Raw genomic sequence first — 18794 nt, forward strand, 5'->3', positions numbered from 1 at the left:
CCCTCCACCCCAGGCCCGATGTGTGCAGTCCTCCTGAGGAATCGCGAGGAGCCGGGACAAACCACGGCACCAGGCCACACGTTCTGCAGTCTCAGGCTCAGCCCGAGACCATGGAAAAACCGGGCCTAAAGGGGAGGGTAAGATCCTGGGGCAAGGGAGGGATCATCCCTCCCTGATCCCAGGATCCCCAGTGCATCATCTGAACACACAGGGATGATCCCAGGATTTCACCCCATTTAGCTATGGCCTAAGACCCAAACAGGTCTAGAGGGAAGCTAGACACCCAACAGCTCAAAAGAGCAAAAAAGGATTGTTTGCTGCCTTGGTGGGTGTATATTTCCTGCATGGACTGTTCTAGTATGATTAGTGTGATCATATGGAAAGGAGGACAGGGCTCCTGTATCTTTAACAGTTGTATAGAAAAGGGAATTTCAACACATGTTTGAAGTTGCGGACAAGGCATGCTCACACGCTTTGTGAGCAAAAACACAATACTTAAACATCCATAATTTCAGCCTCTTAGAATGGTGGAAAAATACACAGAAGCTGGGAACCACGGAATGATTGGAGGTTGGGGAATGAGGTTGGGACCAGGAAAGGGGTGCGGCCATGTAGGGAAGCCCAGCAAGCTGGATTGGGATCCCACTTGGACCAGATTTGGTCCATGGTCAGACACCCTTGCTGTAAATGATGGTCCAGTCTGCAATTCAACTTTTCTCCCTGTCCCCTCCTCAATCTGTCATGCACTGCTCCTACACCAGTGGCCTCCATGCCTCATCACGCAATGTGCGGTGAGCTTCACTCACAGGAATCACAGGAAGGACCTGCAGATCTAATAGTGACAGAGGAAGTATCGGATGATGTCTGAGTATCATTTCTTTTTACTTCTTGCATAATTTACAGACTCCTTATCTTACTTCAGCAATGATCCTATTATCCACAATCTTTAATTGAGAGAGCTTCAGCTATTGGGCGGTATAAAAATGTAATAAATAAATAATTCAAAACAATTATTTGGTAAGCACTCAACCGCTCTAAAAAAAATCAGAACTGTCATAAAGCAAATTCATTCAAAATACAATTTCCAAAGTGTAAAACGACCTTTCTTGCAAAGACCTTAGAAGTTAATTGATAATAATAATAATAATAATAATAATAATAATAGTCTTACAAAATCCAAATATTATTTTGCCATTGAAACAGCAAGGACTTTATCATGACCCCATAAAGCACAATGTATTGATTTTCAAGTTCTATTATTATTGAGCTTTACCTATCTCTGACTTGTAGGTCAGCTCAATTTTCAGAAAGGTCTGGGGTCAACTCCAGATTTACTCTGATCAGAGAAGAGAAAAGAATGTGTAGATTTGCACACAGAAAGACCAAATGTGTAAAAAAATAATAATCCAATATTATATCAAGGGGTATTATTATTATTATTATTATTATTATTAATAATAATAATAATAATAATAATAATATATTAATATTAATATTAATATTAATATTAATATATTAATATAATATATTAATATTATATCAAGGGGTATTATTATTATTATTATTATTATTATTATTATTATTATTATTAATAATATTATTTCTAGTAAGTACAATGAACATGGCCACAGTTCCAGCTCTTATCCTATGCAGATAATCTTTCATTGAAAGGAAAATAACATTTAGCAGTTAGCAGTTAGAGACAATTGAGTTGAGAGTTGTGTGTGGAGAGTAGACAGAGTGAGAGAGAGTCTGGGTTTGTCTGCTGAAGGGGTTTAGAGCAGAGTAGGATCAACTTTTTATTGTTTTTGGGAAAGTGGGAATAGGAGAAGATACATTTGCCTAGTGGGTAGAGTAGGCAAGGATACATGATATACTGTATTGTAACAGACAAGTATTGCAACAGATGAAAACACAAGATTGATAAACTGCATGAACTTACGTATTGTTAAATAAAAGTTATTTTGTTTCATAAACTGGATTGCATTCTTAAAGTACCTGAGATAAGGTACTGGGCTATATGGAGGTAGTGGTGAAGTAAAAGGGTGAATAAAGTGAAGCACAGAGTGCTGGTCTGATTGCTGTGGAGCCAAGAAGAGTCAGTGAAACAGAACCAGTGTGCAGCAGTATTCCAACTGAGTCCATAGTTGGGGTCTTTTATAGAGAGAAAGGTAAAAGAGACCCAAAGGGAGCGGTCATGACAGTGTGTCATTCAGGTACCCATGCCAGGGTGCCCCAAATGATCATGATTGCCTTGATACACACACACTGTTATATGAAGCTGGTTTATTCTGACCCCGTTCAGACAACATGGTAAACCATGCTGCTTAACCACAAAATACTTAATGGAATGCTTAACCATGGGTTACAGTGTCATCTGACACATGTATTCCCCAACCATCTGCCAGTTAACCTTAACCACAAAAGGGTTAAAAGTGTTGTCTGCAAGCACTCCATATATGGTTAGCATATGAACATGGTTAAGCTAACCACAAAGCCCAGAGTGTCGACTGTTAACCAGGCCACTGAGCCAGACCATTGGTCCAATGAGCTCAGCATTGTCTTCATTAACTGAAAGTGGCTTTCCAGGGTTTCAGACAGTAGTCCCATCCCTGCTCCACCTGGAGATCCCAGGACCTCATATGGACTATTTTGTGTGCAAAGCATGCACACTCTCACTCATCGCAGAGCTTCCCTTATACAAATATACATTTGTCACCAGTTAACGTGATAAAGCCGTCATCTTTGGCTTTAGACCTGAACACTGATTTGCAGAAGTGTCTTCTGCTTCAAATGTACTACAATGCATTTGAAGATTTAGCTCAAGGGCTTATAAATGAAATGTCACTTACGGTTAAATAAACAGGGACATGCGTCAGGAGGGAAGATTTAATACAAAGTTCCATAAACAAGTATTGGAATTCTGTGCCCTCACTTCTCTGTCAAACCATCATATTGTCAAACCGTATTGCTGCCTTTTCAATAAATTCCAGCTTTATTTGTGAGACCTGTTTATATGGTAACAGTCTGCCTCAGAAATATATAATAAAAAAGATGCTCCAATTTGTTCCTTTCAACTCAATGAGTAGGACATTAAAGATGGGTATGGTGCTCTCTCAAAGCTAAGGGAGGGAGGTGAGTGTATTCTCTTGCAAATTTCATTATAATTGGATTATGACTACTATTAGCGTTCATTAAAATGAAAAAGGCACACTGTGCCTGACTCTAATCTCACTGAAAGGATTTTTTTATTTTTTATTTTATGCTAATATCATTCCAGTGACATTTAATGAAGTGCCTTTTGTGAATGAGTGAAATCAGATCCAGACCGACTGTAGTCCCTGTGGACAGCTTTCACATTTCTCTATTTCACATTTCTCTGTTTCATTTGTTTCCCTTCCAATGATCTGGGATATGTATCAGGCTTACTCCTCATCAGGGGCCTTACTAGGCACTTTAAAGATTCAGGCCTTAGGCCTGAATATGCATACAATCTGCAGACATTAATTTATATTGATATATACAACTCTGGAAATATTGTAAACCGCCCAGAGGGCTCTGGCTATTGGGCGGTATAGAAATGTAATAAATAAATAAAATTTATTAGGATTTATGTAAATTTTACAGGAACCAAGGCTAGCCAATTTGTTTCTCACCCAAATCATCCATACAAATAAATGGAAGTGATTGTTTGTATGTCCTCGATGGACTCGAAAATCATACATCTGATTGTTGTGAAACTTTTAGGATTTGTTCTACTTAGGATGGTTTTAAGCACAGTGAAAATTTCGACCACCATCTTGAACCAAAAAGCCAGCAAATTAAAAAAAAAATGTATAGATTCACTGCTTCAATACCATTTGATCACTTTCAACTTCATTCAGCACTGCAGTGAGAATCTTTTTACCTAAAATGGCTTTTAGGCATTAAAAGAAAGAAAGGTCTTTGCTAGACGAGGGGTTATCCTGGGCTGATACCCAGGATTGCCCCTGTGCATCCAGATGATGCACAGGGGATCCCGGGATCAGGCAGGGATCAACCCTCCCTGGCCCCGGGATAAAGCCTACCCCTTTGGGCCCACTTTTTCTCGCAGTCTCGAGCTGAGCCTGAGCGCGAGCCTGAGCGCTGAGCGCGAGCAGGAGCACTGCGTGCATTGCGGTCAGGTGTGGGGGAGTGAGGAAACCCTCCTTTTTAAAAAAACTAAACAAAACACCACAACAAACCTTACCTTGGTGTATGAGCATTTGTGCGCTTTGTTCCTTTTTAAAAAAATGGCGGACGTGACGGCTGTCTACTTGAGTTGCCTCGCATTACTTGTAGACGAGGGCGGTATCTCATGTTATTGACAATACAAGATCTCTCCTCGTCCATCCTGGGATATCTGGTAGGTCTAGCAAAGGCCAAAAAAAGAAAGAGAGAAAGAAAGAAAGAAAGAAAGAAAGAAAGAAAGAAATCAAGCCCCAAATATTTAAAGATGATAAAATAGGGGGGGGGGGAGAGAAAAGAACAAGCACAGTTTGAAGCCAAGGAAGATTAATAGGCTGAGTTATATGCCTGCTCCCTCACCTTTGCTCTTAGGCAGCTTCATATAAGGGGATGGAGTGGACAGAGCCCTTCCTCAGGCTTAAGGTTTCTTCTGAACATGGTCAACATGGCCAACAATGACTGTGTAAGTTTGCTAGAAGGCTTCTCTGTATCAACCTAACTGCAATTCCAATCCGTGTGAAACCAGATCCATTCACTAGTCTCAAATAAATTAAATTCTTCAATTAATTTGCATTTTGGCTCAGGTCATCTTTTACCAAAGGGGAAAGGTGTCCCCCCCCCCAAGCCTGGAAATATTTTTTTGTGTGGGGGGGTGAGGAGGTTGCAGCATGTGGGGTGACCATATGGAAAGGAGGACATGGGTCCTGTATCTTTAACAGTTGAATAAGAAAGGGAATTTCAGCAGGTCACATTTCTATGCATGCAGCACCTGGTGAAATTCCCTCTTCATCACAGCAGTTAAAGCTGCTAAAGTATAGCTAGAGTGACCAGATACAAAAGACAGCAGGGCTCCTGCAGCTTTAACTGTTGTGACGAAGAGGGAATTTCACCAGGTGCTGCATGCATACAAATAACACCTGCTGAATTTCCCTTTTCTATTCAACTGTTAAAGATACAGGAGCCCTGTCCTCCTTTCCATATGGTCACCCTAGTTAACCGTTCACTCCCTAGTTGCGATACCCTTTGAAACATGCAATTCCCTGCATGGCATTAAGCATAACAACAACAACAACAGCAACAACCACTTTACATTGGCATCAATGGACACTCAGAGCTCTGTGTTATAGCTCTTGTGCCCTGGGAAACAAATGCATGGCTGGGACACCAAGACTGGTCCTGCTCTTGTGATACAGCAGCTGGGCTATGCATTAGACTTGCCACAGGGATAACACAAGCATATCATTGGAAGGACCTTAGAGACCATCTGTTTGGGAACTGAGCAGTGGAGGCTGGTGGCTCTGATTTGAGTGGGGCTGTGAATCCATTCCAGGTTTCAGTCAGAACTAGGCAGAACTCTAAAGGCACTATCCAAGATGCTTAAAGTAGTTTGGCGAAAGGGTTCAGCCTGCATGCTGCTTCAGAAATAGGACTCCAAACTCCTACTGGGCATGTAGACAGAGTTATACAGTTGTCTGGATTAGGGATGTGCTCCGCTCCGATTAGGAGCGTAGAAGCAGTAGCGGATTGGCCTGCTCCGCCTTACCCAGAGGCGGAGTAGGAGCGGACCGCGGACCCCCTAGAAGCAAGGCGAAGAGAAGCGACCATTTTTCGGAGCTCCGAGTTCAGTCGGAGCGCTCCGGTCGCCATCTTGAAAACATTTCGCCATAGGATTGCATTGCGGCAAATAATCGCGCATAACTACGTTGTTTTTGAAGCTATCATTCTGGAAATTCTTGTGCACAGAGAGTCGTGGATGGGGGTCATTTTGAGACCACTCTCACCTCTCTGCGTGCTGTGGTTCACGTGCAATATTTTTTTAAAAATCGGGTCAACCGCGGGGCTCAAACTGCGTTTCGGCTTTTCGCCCATAGGATTGCATTGAGGGAAAGAATCGGGGATAACTGGGGGGGGGTTTAAGCTATCGTTCTGAAAATTCTTGTGCACAGAGAGTCGTGGATGGGGGTCATTTTGAGACCACTCTCAACTTTCTGCGTGCTGTGGTTCACGTGCAATATTTTTTTAAAAATCGGGTCAACCGCGGGGCTCAAACTGCGTTTCGGCTTTTCGCCCATAGGATTGCATTGAGGGAAAGAATCGGGGATAACTGGGGGGGGGTTTAAGCTATCGTTCTGAAAATTCTTGTGCACAGAGAGTCGTGGATGGGGGTCATTTTGAGACCACTCTCAACTTTCTGCGTGCTGTGGTTCACGTGCAATATTTTTTAAAAAATCGGGTCAACCGCGGGGCTCAAACTGCGTTTCGGCTTTTCGCCCATAGGATTGCATTGAGGGAAAGAATCGGGGATAACTGGGGGGGGGTTTAAGCTATCGTTCTGAAAATTCTTGTGCACAGAGAGTCGTGGATGGGGGTCATTTTGAGACCACTCTCAACTTTCTGCATCGTACGGGTCGCGGGCTAGACGTTTTTAAAAAATCGGCGGGAAAAATACCTTTTTCAAAGGGCTGAGGGGCAGAGTCAGCTCCCGGTCATGATGATCCCAAAGTTGGAGGAGGGCATAGGCAAAACAGGTAACTTGGGATTCTGGGAAACTTCTCTTTCTTCATCTGAACGGGCTTTTCCCCGTGTTTTTTAACACAGTAGCCCCACCAAATGCACAAACACAACCTGAAATCATATACTAAGCCAAGAATAAGAGATAGAAAAACACAGCACTGCTCCCCACCCTAACCTTGGGGAACAACTGAATCGATGTGGTGCAAGGGGATGAGCTCCCCTAGGGCATCTCATCGTGGACGTGCCCCCACTCTCTCTTGCACTGGAAGGCCATAGAGCCTTCCAAAGAGAGTAAAACGGTGGAGCAATGCCTCTCATGAGTTGAAGTGAATGGTCACTTTTCAGTGGTGGAGCAATGCCTGTTCTGAGTCGAAGTGAGCGTTTTACTTCTTCTCGGAGCTGTGGCTGTCAGTGTCTTGAACTGGCAGCTACTTCCCCCTCCCCCGGGCACGTCCCCCTATTGCTGGTAAAAGACAGATATAGCCTTTTAAAAAAAGTTCTTCTTGTTGTTTATTGAGCAACACTGCTGCTTTTAATTCCACCCCTCCTTTGTTTATTGATTGATTTATTCCATTTTCTATGCATTACTGGCTTATCCTTGGCTCACTTCCTTATGCCCCCAGAAATGCCAGCTGCATGCCTGCCTGCCTTCCCTCCCTCCTCCCCTGCCCACCTCGCAGGGATGTTGTGTGTGGGGTGCCCGATTTTCAAAAATTCGCCAAAAATCAGGGGATGATGGGATTGCTTTGAAACTTGGCATGCGTGTGTATATCCCCATGAGGTGTCATGGTGCCAAACATGAGGTTTCTAACTTGAACAGAAAAAAAGTTGTATAATTTTTTAGCTTTCAATGCAAGCCTATGGGGGGGGAAAACGGAGCTCCGGATCCGGATCCGGAGCTCCGGGCGGAGCGGAGCGGAAGTGGGCGGAGCGGGAGCGGAGCGGAGCGGCCCGATCCGGAAAATGGCGGATCTGCAAGTGAAGCGGAGCGGGGGGTCTGTGCACACCCCTAGTCTGGATTGACCCCAAGGTGCTACAGTACAATATATGAAAGGAAAAGCAGCTTTTATTTTTGAAGGCTATAGCAAAGAATAATAAAAAAACCATGTGATTTTCAGTCTAATCATTAAATAAATACAGAAAAATGAAAAAGGCGATAACTCTCTATTGAGCCAGCTGCTTGTGTATTACAGTAGTTGAAGTAACAATAAGAGCTCCATTCAAGTCAAACTCTTCTCATACACTTTAAAACTTCACCCTGCTCTTTTATTTTTGCTAGATCAGAGCTGTAATGTGCAGAAGCTTTCTTTCAAAAGTAAATCTTTCCTTTCCCACCAGCATAGCCATTACCCGAGAACCATTCTACTGCTTAAAAACACAAGTTGAGAATGCTGGAAGTTATAAATATGGCTCCAGCCAATGGATTATGTGACAAAATGACAGCTACAGGAGAAGAGTTCAACTGAAAATTCTGCCTCCAACATGGAGAGAATCCAGCTAATTCAAACTCCTGACAAAAGTAGTAGATCTGTGTGTTTAAAACCAGAGTGCTCCAATGGCATGTGCCATTCAGTTTTGGCAAAGCTCTCAGGCCAAAGACGAAAGGGCAGGGCCAAGATACCAAAAATATCTTGGTATTTTCTCAGTATTTTAACACCTAAATTTACACTTTGCTGTTTTAATTCTGTATTTTAATCCTATATCAATTTCTGCTGTGTGGTTTCATCCTGGTTGTACTTTTTATATTGTATTTTGTATTTGGGTTTTTAGATTGTTGGATGTTTTATAATGTTCTTAATGGTTTTAATTTTTGTGAACCGCCCAGAGAGCTTCAGCTGTTGGGCGTTAAAAAAATGTAATAAATAAATAAATAAAAATATCAGCCTAGTTTAGCTTAAAGCTCTTACAGGGCCTGTTCAGATAACATGTTAAACTGTGGTTAGGGCACTAACCCTTTTGCAGTAATGATTAGTGAGCATGTTTTAACTGTGGTTATGTAGCCACCCTGGTTAGGAATGGTTCAGACAATATGCTAAGCCATAATGTTTAGCTCAAATACATAACCACTATAGCTTAGTGCGTCATCTGAACAGGGCCAGTGTGTTTAAACCATGGTTATGTATTTATTTATTTATTTATTTATTACATTTTTATACCGCCCAATAGCCGAAGCTGTCTGGGCGGTTCACAAAAATTAAATTAAAAATTAAAACCACAATAAAACAACCAACAGGTTAAAAGAACAATTACAAAATACAGTATAAAAAGCACACCCAGGATAAAACCACGCAGCAGAAATTGATATAAGATTAAAATACAGAGATAGAACAATAAAATTTAAATTTAAGTCAAAATTAAGTGTTAAAATACTGAGAGAATAAAAAGCCACCATGGTTTGGAACGGTTCACACGGCATGCTAAGTCATGGGTCACACCACCTGCTAAGCCATAATGGGCCTGTTCAGATGACACTTCAGTCTTTGCGGTTAGCGAAATGGTGGTTCTCTGGGGTTAGCACTAACCACAAGCCTTGCTGTTGCACACAACACCTTAAGCCACTATTAGAGCCGCTAACCCTGCTGCAGAAGGTCCAAGTGTGGTTAGTGAGTGAGTAGGGTTTAGCAAAACACATTGTACAAGACACCTTAAACCCTGCTTAACCAATAGCCTTAACCATCAGGGTTCTGAAGAGGCAATTTTTTTAGCTCAAAACTCTCAACCAAGCAAAACAGGGGCAGTGTCAAAGGTAGGCATGGTTGGGCATCTGCCAAGAGCCTGCCCCCTATCAGGGGCCCAGTGACAAGAGTCCACTGGAGATTTTCCTCCACTTCAGGCTTGCAAGCTTCTTATTCACCTGCCTTGCCCTTTGGCCCAGGTACCAGAGGTGGTGAGAAGGAGGAGCGGTGGGTGCCACTGCCTACTTGCTCAATGGCTTTCTCCCTGTCAAGCAACCGCATGGGAGCAATGAGGAGAAGGCGGAGGAGGAGAAATAGCAATAGGTGTCAATGAGATGAGAAGGCAGACCCACGGAGTTGGGGGAGCGGAGGCGTTATAGGTGCCTTGCCCATTAGCCCAAGGTCTGTCAAAATGAGGTTGGGTGGAATGGTTTGAATGCTGGATCCCAAGCACAGCCAGGGCAGTAGGGGAGGGGCACTACCCCCCTTTTTTTGTGGTTGCTATGCCAGCTCAATAAAGTGACAGAAGAACTGTGTCAAGGAAACACGCTTATACAAATGATGGTGCCCTCCCCTTTGCTTCACGGGACTTTGGAACTGTTAATAGCAATACTGAACATGATCAAGCTATGTAGGACAAGCCTGATCTTCTCAGTATGTTAATCAGTTAAGTGGGTTTCACCCAAGGGAAGATTTAGGGAAATCAAATCTAAATTAAATATGACCCATTCATCTGTAAAATAATCATCTAAAAAAAAAAAAGGGAAGAAAAAGAAGAATTAGAAGGCTGACAGGCTATGGTATTCCCTTTAAGGATAACTTCCCATATTACGATTTTAGACATGGAAGCAGAGATCTGTGGAGCCCCTTGAGAAACACACTCAAAATTTTTATGGATGCATGAAGTACTGTCCAAATTTACTTCCTTTCGGTTGGCTATGTATATTACTTACATTGCAAAGCACTCAAGTGACATTTTTTGTCTTCCCCTCAACCATTTCCCCATGTTTTGCAATTGCTTCTTCATTCCTGGAACATTAGAAGAACAACTACACATCAGTTGACCAACCCTGATTTAAAAATGAACAAATCATACCCTAAGCCTGTACAGTTTAGCATTATAAATTCACTTAAATCAAAATGCCACCAAGACGACAGGGATGAAATGGAATCTGCTTACATTGCCCTCAACATCTGTCTCTCTTTGATCAGTCATTTGGGGTGGTGGAGGTTCTCTGTTGTTCGACCCCAAGGTTTCAGTCCTAGCTGCCCCACTCCATAACATGACTTTCTTCCTTAGAATGCTTCCAAATGAATCAGCACATTCCATGTTTCTCAAAGATAAGTCAAATCCCCTCTCTGCTGACCAGTCGTAGCTTTTACAAGTGTAGTTGTTAATGGAAGAAAAATTGGTTTCCATTAACCATCTTTAATACTCAGTTGCAAACAGAAAGCTTATATTTTTAAGCCATGGTGTGGGAGTGACGACACGGTTATTAGGCCTCATAAACTCGTACTTGAATGTTAACTTGGGTTCTCTTCTATAATCACGATCAGTTGACTCCCTTTATAGCTCTGCCAAAACATAGCCTTATCGTATTTCTCACTGGACAGAGGCCAACGGGAGGGCAAAAAGGATGGCAAAGATCATCGTAAACAAACCAAGTATCCATAAATGCTGCAGCAACCCAAAGGAAACCTGACAACATTGTGATTAATGTTTGATACCCCAGACTGTGTTGTTGAGAGTGGAAAGAACACCACAATTTCATGGCAGTAATCATCATCTGCCCACGATGAAAAGCCCTCCTCCATCATTCCCTTGCCGGTGTGGTGTGTCATTTTGATGCTGACCTTCATGAAAGCAGATAAAAGCTACATTCTTGTGGAGCACTTTGTATCTTTATGGAGAAAGTAAACATGTTTTAAGTACTTCGGTGCCAGAAATGTGCTACAATCCTTAAAACTGAGTAGCTTTCTCCATTCAATGTGAATTGTTGGAAGCAGGAGGGCTCCAGGTACACAAAGGAATGTGCATATGGGACATTTATCTCCCCTGGAAAGTCAAGGGAAGCCCATGCAAGAGAAGAATCTCCACAACACTCAGCACTGAAACATGCAAAGACGTGTTTCATGTCAATATATCTATAACACCTGGAATCGAGTGAATGTGAATTATAGAAATCCTGCTTTCATTCTTTCCACTGTTAATTCAATTTTGAACTTTGATCAGGACCAGATCTACACCAAGCAGGATATAACACTTTGAAAAGCAGTTTGAAAGCAGTATATGGAAGGTGTCATGGGCCCCAACAATTGTCAGTGCACTCCAATACCATTATAAAGCACTAGTGTAGATCCTGCCCAGGAGATGTAACTCCGGTGCCATACACTTCTTTCTGATGGTAATTTCATATATAATGCAGAAGCAAACCCCAGTTCATCTCTCAACAGGGATATTCAGCCACTAACAAGTATGCCTGTCGAAGAGCATATTTGTCACATTCACAAGTTCCTTAGGTGTACATTTAAAAACTATAATGTATGATCTGTTCCTTAACCAATAAACTAAAAATAACCCAGGATTTCTTTTTTCTCCGTCCTGCATACACTTTATGTGAAGTCTCTGGGGTTTTGTGTGGTTTTTTTTTTTTTTTTAAATCCTAGGCATCAGTACAGAGAAGTGAAATTTCATTTTGGTTCAGTTTTAATAAGAATATACCAATGGCTTCCATATTTGGGACAAAAAAACCTTCAGATTCTTTATTATCATTTCAGTTTTGTTTCACTTTGATTGAATAAAATGTTTAATTAATTAATTAATTAATTATAATGATGATGATGATAATAATAATAATAATAATAATAATGAAATGTGGGAGAAATAAAAACTGACAGATTTGTCCATTCAGGCCCAAGCCTCCAGAATTTTATCTTAAAATCCTGACTTTGAACCCCTGTGTATTCAGTCATGTTTGTGGTGCCCAATTAGTGTTGCCATCTCTTTTTTATGAGAGGATTCTCATCTCTAACAGCTATGTGGTAAGCAGGTACATCATGGTTCTCTCCATGCTGGGAATAGCTGCACCTATTGAATTTGGCTGATACTAAGATTGTGCTCCGCTTCTCTTTGGTTCTTAGAAGCGATAGTGGAGCGGCCTGATTCACCTCCGTTACAGGCGGAGGAGAAGCAGATCGGGTGGCTAGTGAAGTATGGTGAAGAGAAGCAACCAAAAGCAAATAATTCACTTTTACGCAAAGCGCTCCGCCCGCCATTTTGGATATTTTCCACATAGGATTGCATTGCGGAAAAGATTAACGTATAACTTTTTTGTTTTTCAAGCTACATTCCTGAAACTGAATGTCCTTAGAGAGTCGTGGGTCATTTGTGCCTATTTTCAGCAGTTTTCATGCTGTGGTTTGCTTGCTATATTTTTTAAAAAAAATAGGGAAAAAAGTGGGAGGGGTATCTTTTTTTGAAGCGATGAGAGGCAGATTCAACTCCCAGTCGTGATCACCTGATGAAGCATCCTCCAATCCCAAAGTTGGAGGGGGGGGATAAGCAAAACGGGATACTTAGTAACTTGGGATACTGGGAAACATTTCTTTCTTAGTTTCTGAATGGACTTTTCCCAGTGTTTTTTGAAACAGTAGCCCACCAAATGCACAAACACAGTCTTAAATCATATACTAAGCATATAAATAACAGATAGGAAACACAGCACTGCTAACCTTGGTGAACAACTGAATAGATGTGGTGCAAGGGGATGATGTCCATAGGGCATGTGGATGTGCCCAGTGCACACTTCTGCCCTTGGAGGGTCATCAGAACCCTCTAAAGGTTAGCCAGTGAAGCTACTATGCCTCTCATGAGTTGAAGTGTACAATAGCTTCTGAAAGACTGGTACCTAGACAGGACCAGTGAAATTGGCACAATTCCCCCTCCCCCTGGGCATGTCCACTTTCCTCTTACTGGTAAAAGACAGACATAGCCTTTAAAAAAAAATCTTGTTGTTGTTGTGATTCAGCAACACTACTGCTTTTAATTCCACCCCTCCTGTGTTTATTTATTTATTACATTTATTATACACCCCATAGCCCAAGCTCTCCTGGCTTTCCCTCTTAAGTGAAGTCATTGTGGTTCAATTTGTTGTTATTGTTGTTGTTGTTGTTGTTATTGTTATTGTTATTAATATTAATATTAGTACTGCTATTAATAATGTTATTATTGTTGTTGTTGTTTAATAATGGCTGTGATCACAGTGCAGTCAATCAACTCTGAAGCAAGGATCACAAAGTTTTACTCTTATCCTCCTAGTCCCCTAGTTATGGGATGCAAAAGAAAAGGCATCTCTCTGTGCTGTTCCTGCCTCACAGGGATGGTTTGCATTACTGGCTTTGAAACAATCCTTGGCTCACTTCGTTGTGCTCCCGGAAATGTCTGCTGCATGCCTGCCTTCCTGCCTCCACCTGGGTGCTGTTGTTGTGCAATATCTGCTGGGACTTACTTCCCCATAGATCTATGGCATAGTCGTACATCTCTGCCTGCCTCTCTGCTCTCCTGGTGCCTGGGAGACGTACTAGATGATGGGCTTTGTGGTTCAACCCCACAAGCCTCTGGCATGCTTGCTCCCAGTGCTAAAGAGGCATGCTGCTTGTCCTCCTCTGTGCCCGCCTCACAGGGATGGTTTGTGCATGTCTTGCTTTGACTCAGGGAGGGTATCCTTCCATGTGATAAAAGGCAGCTGCATTGCATGCTCACCCTGTTTAAGATTTCTTGGTGTGTGTGTGTGTGTGTGTGTGTGTGTGTGTGTGTGTGCATTTTTGGAAGTGTTTCACCTGACATGAAGATCCTTATTTAGAAAAAATCTTGATTCCCCCAAATCATCTGTGCTATTGATTGCTATGGGCAAGTGCTTTGCAATGGATCCCTATGGGCTGGTATGGTTTCCTTATGGGCATACTGTCCGTTTTTGTGGGCGATTTTTCATATATTCCCCCAAATCACTGGAGGCTCAGATTTCCTTCCAACTTGGCATGAATGTGGATACATGGATAAGCTCTCATGGTGCTGATTTTAAAGTTTCTAACATGACGGAGTTCTAGAAAGGGGTGTGAATGGGGGTTAGAGGGTGATGCTTAAAAGGAAAAAAAAATCACGAAAAATCAGGACATGCTCAGATTTGCTTGGAACTTGCCATGAATGTGTATCTAGATGGCATCTGTGAGGGTGCCCACTTTCAAGTTTGTATCTTTAAAAATGTCAGAGTAAATCCCATTTCTGAAAATGGGGTGTAGGATTTCCAAAAAATCCCCCCAAAATCAGGGGATGCTCAGATTTGCTTCCAACTGGGCAGGAATGTGTATACATGGATAAGCTCTCATGGTGCTGATTTTGAGGTTTCTAACATTAACAGAAAAAAGTTATAGGCATGTGAATTTCAATGCAAGTCTATGGGGGAAAACACGGATCCGGAGGTCCTCAGTGGAGTGGAGCAGACCATAGCTGGATCGCTGCAGAGAGGAGCAGACCCAATCCGGAAGTTGCAGATCTGGATGAGAAGCGGATCGGTGTGTGTGTGTGTGTGTGTCTGTGCACAGCCCTAGCTGATACAGATGGGTGAGGGGATTTGTTTCAGTTTGCTTTTGAAAAGAATTTATCCAAATCCGCAAAAGGCTTCATATTTGGGAGAGAAAAAACTTGAGATTGATTTGCCATCTTTAGGTGGCCAATCACTGCCTCCTCCTTATTTTCAATGGGGCCAAAGGATGTGGGTAGAGAAGGGGCATGGCTAGACCAGGGGTGGGGTGGGGTATAATCTCGCAATATGATGAACTCTCTCGTGATATGATGATCTCCAGATCCTCCCCCTCAGTCTACACGCAGTGTGCAATGTCCCGGGGGGGGACAGAGGACATCACACCCATTATTATTATTATTATTATTATTATTATTATTATTATTATTATTTAAAGAACAGGAACTGGAGTGCACATGAGGCACAGGGGATTCCAGGGGCAGGGAGGGATGATCCCAAGAAACCGGGACAGCTGCCCACATGGGAAAAGCTGGGATTAAAGCTGTCCCAGTTTTACTGGTTATCCTGGTGAAAATTGCCCCTCCTGCACTGCAGTTAGCCTTAGGGGGGTAACACCACCATGTCCATGTCTGTGTCTAGCCAGCCAATTAACAGAATGTGTAGTCTTATCGGAAGCAAATCAGACACGCTTCAGCAATGATTCAGTTTGGCAGTACTGAAATCCCATGAAATATCAGGTGTGTAAGGGAGTTATTTTGAGACTGAGCTTTGCAAATGGAGAAAGAAATACTTTTTTTCGGGGGGGGGGAGTGTCAGAACTGCATTTTCTCATGACCACAAGCAGCTCTTGTTTTCCACTATTGTTACCAGTTCATCTGTGGAAATGGTAGCCTCCCTGACCATTTGTATGCAGGTAAAGTTCTGCAGAGAATTGTATTTCAGTTGTGCTTTTTAGTGCTCCCTCTGCCACCTGGGCTCCTGCCCTTTTGCAGTCTTGAGATGAAAAGTGAAAGCTTTTAACGTGGTAATAAATTCACAGTTTAGAAAAGCACTTTCGGAAGGTTAATGTGTACAGACAACAGTGAAAATTATTGTGTTTTTCTCCCTGTATCGGCTTCTGAAAATCTTCACTCTTGATCTCTCTGAAAGTGTTCTGAGCACCCCCTCGAAAAGAGAGAGAGAATTAAAACAAAAATCTACAATAGGAGTTCTCTACACCCTACCTTTTCTTATTGAAACAACAACACTATTATTATTATTATTATTATTATTATTATTATTATTATTATTAAAAACAGCTTATTCAATTGAACTAAAACAGAAATGAGATGATAATGTGGTACAGTGGAGTGTAATATAAACACCGCCATATGTTACACATTTCATTTTTTTTTTACTCGATTAATTCCATTTTTAATTAGCTTGATTGAAGTGTTTGGCAGGGAGTTTGAGCCACAATTTGGACTCCAAACTATGTACTGTGGTGATGTAATTAAAACCAATGAGACTTTGTTAATGGGAGGTAAGTGATTTAAGAATGATGACATCTTTTTTAAAAAACAGATGTTGAGCTTTAAAATAGATGCAGAGTCCTGTGCTCTTTAGTGCATCCTTACCAGAGCCTTGGGTAAGATTGACTCCCAGTACAAGCACAGTATTTCACCATTTCACTTTGGAATTGGGAACTGTCACTTACCCTGCTGCTGAGTCAGAAGCATTTACTAGCACTACCATTCTGGCACATGGAGAACCTGCAACGTTGACTTTATAATGGCCTCCAATGGGTTTTGGATGGGGGTAGTGGAGGAACAGGCAAGGCCACACTAAGCCAAAACAGTGAGAACAGGTCTATACAACTGCATGTGGTTTGAACCTATCTTGGCAAAATGGTGGAGTTCTGAAAGTCAGATGAGACAGTGGCCAATGTAATGCAATGTAATGCAATGCTCTGCTTATTTTAAAATAGCAACAGAAAGGAGATAGGTTTGAGCTGTGCAGCAGAGTTTAAACTAGAAAAGTGATAGCCAATTTCTTCGGCTTGGTGGACTGAACTTTTGGGGAAACCTCTCCAAGCCCAGAACCTGCCAACTGTTGCTTTGGGCAGCTTGGACCTAGAAGGGTCATCCTGCCTTTTCCTCAGGCTGATGTATTCTAAGCATCCAAGGAAGTGATGCCGCTAGGCCATTTTAGACTCTGGGCATAATGGTTTTACAAGGGCCCCCATTTTAGATGGCCTTGAGTATTCCTTTCGTCATGAAGCAAACAACTAAGGTTTCTCTTTCCCCACTCACAACCATGATTCCACACTTTATAATGGCTTCCACATTCCTGATATGTTAGAACAGCAATTAGGAATGTCTGAGAATTTTGTTTTTGTTCACAAAATATGTGAGCATGCCCTGTTCGAAGCCCTGAACATGAGGGAGAGCACAAGCACATCTCTGTTAAAAATCTTTAAAAATTGTCGAATATGTTCTTGCTTTCATGTTGTTCCTGATGCCCTGTTCTCTTCGTGCAAATTTCTCAATCAGCCTTACTTTTGTCTACGGAAGAAATTTGTGCAAATTTGGAGAAGTTTGTGCAAGTCTCCCATTCAGTCAATGCTCAACTTGAGCAAGTTTCCTGTTCACACCAAGTGAGCAGCGATTGCAAACGCGAATGGGAATGAGCAGTGAGGTGAGGCGATGTTCAGAGAAACATAGCATTCTTGAACATAGCTCATTCACCCATCACTCAGTATAATAACACAACTGTTTGCCAATCCTGATTAATCATACTCTAAACATGTGAAGTTTTTCATTATAAACTCACTTAAATCATAGCACCATCATAACTATAGGTATAAAATGGAATTTGCTTCTGATACCTTCTTCACCTGCTGATCTCTGAGTGATCATTTCGCTGATATCATGCCCCCACTGAAGGTATCCTTCCCTGACTAGGAGCTGGAGCTCCCAGAGATCGTGCAAAGGAGCCACCCATGACAGAGATCTGGAGGAGCCTGGACCCTCAGAGAAGATTGCCACTAGTCCATCCTTACAGGAGGAGAGGAGTTCCACCTCAAGGTAGAGGTTGGGTGATTGGCTAGCCTCCACACGCATCGTTGCTTCAATTGATAGGCCAATAGGGCTCTTCTGGAAAAAGTGCTTGATTGCAGACAAGGGCTCCTGAGTAGCAAGGGCCTCTTTCCAAGTAAGACTTTTGCCAAGGGCTTGTAATGCACTGCAGCTAAGGCCTGGGTGGGGCTTAGAAGGCCCAAGGTATACAAGACTTCAGTTTTTATCTAACCAGTGCTGTAACACAACAGTGTTCTATATATTTCAGTGCTTTGCTTTCTGGACCTTGCCATGTGATTGACCTTCTGTGCTACTCACACTTGGACTTGATTCTGCCTCAGGACTGTTCATTGTACCTTACTGCTTAATTGTGCTTTGACCTTTGGTTGTATCTTGGCCACTCCTGCCTTCAGTTGAAACCTTAGTGCTTAACCATTTGCCTGCTTTATTGCCTTTCCTTTTGGACTGCCCCACCCGTCAAGCTGCTCTCCTATTTACTGCAAATGTCTTTCTTTCTTATGGGAGAGACTATAGTTCAGTGGTTCACATACAAAAGTTCCCAGGTTCTATCACCTGATGTAAAAGAACTTTGCTTAAGACCTTGGTCAGCCACTGCCACTCATAGTGGTAGGCAATAACTAGAGACGGGTGAGGAATTTTTCACTTTTGAACCACAAGGCAAACCTAAGGGCTTGTCTACACCTAAGGGTGTAGAGGGAGGGAGGGGGATCGCAGACTTGCCTGCTTCCGCGATCCTCCCCCAGTGTCTTGACAGCCGCGTGATATTCCAGAAGGAAAGAGGG

This window comes from Elgaria multicarinata, chromosome 9 (genome assembly GCF_023053635.1).
Source record: "Elgaria multicarinata webbii isolate HBS135686 ecotype San Diego chromosome 9, rElgMul1.1.pri, whole genome shotgun sequence".
NCBI classification, from domain to species: Eukaryota; Metazoa; Chordata; class Lepidosauria; order Squamata; family Anguidae; genus Elgaria; species Elgaria multicarinata.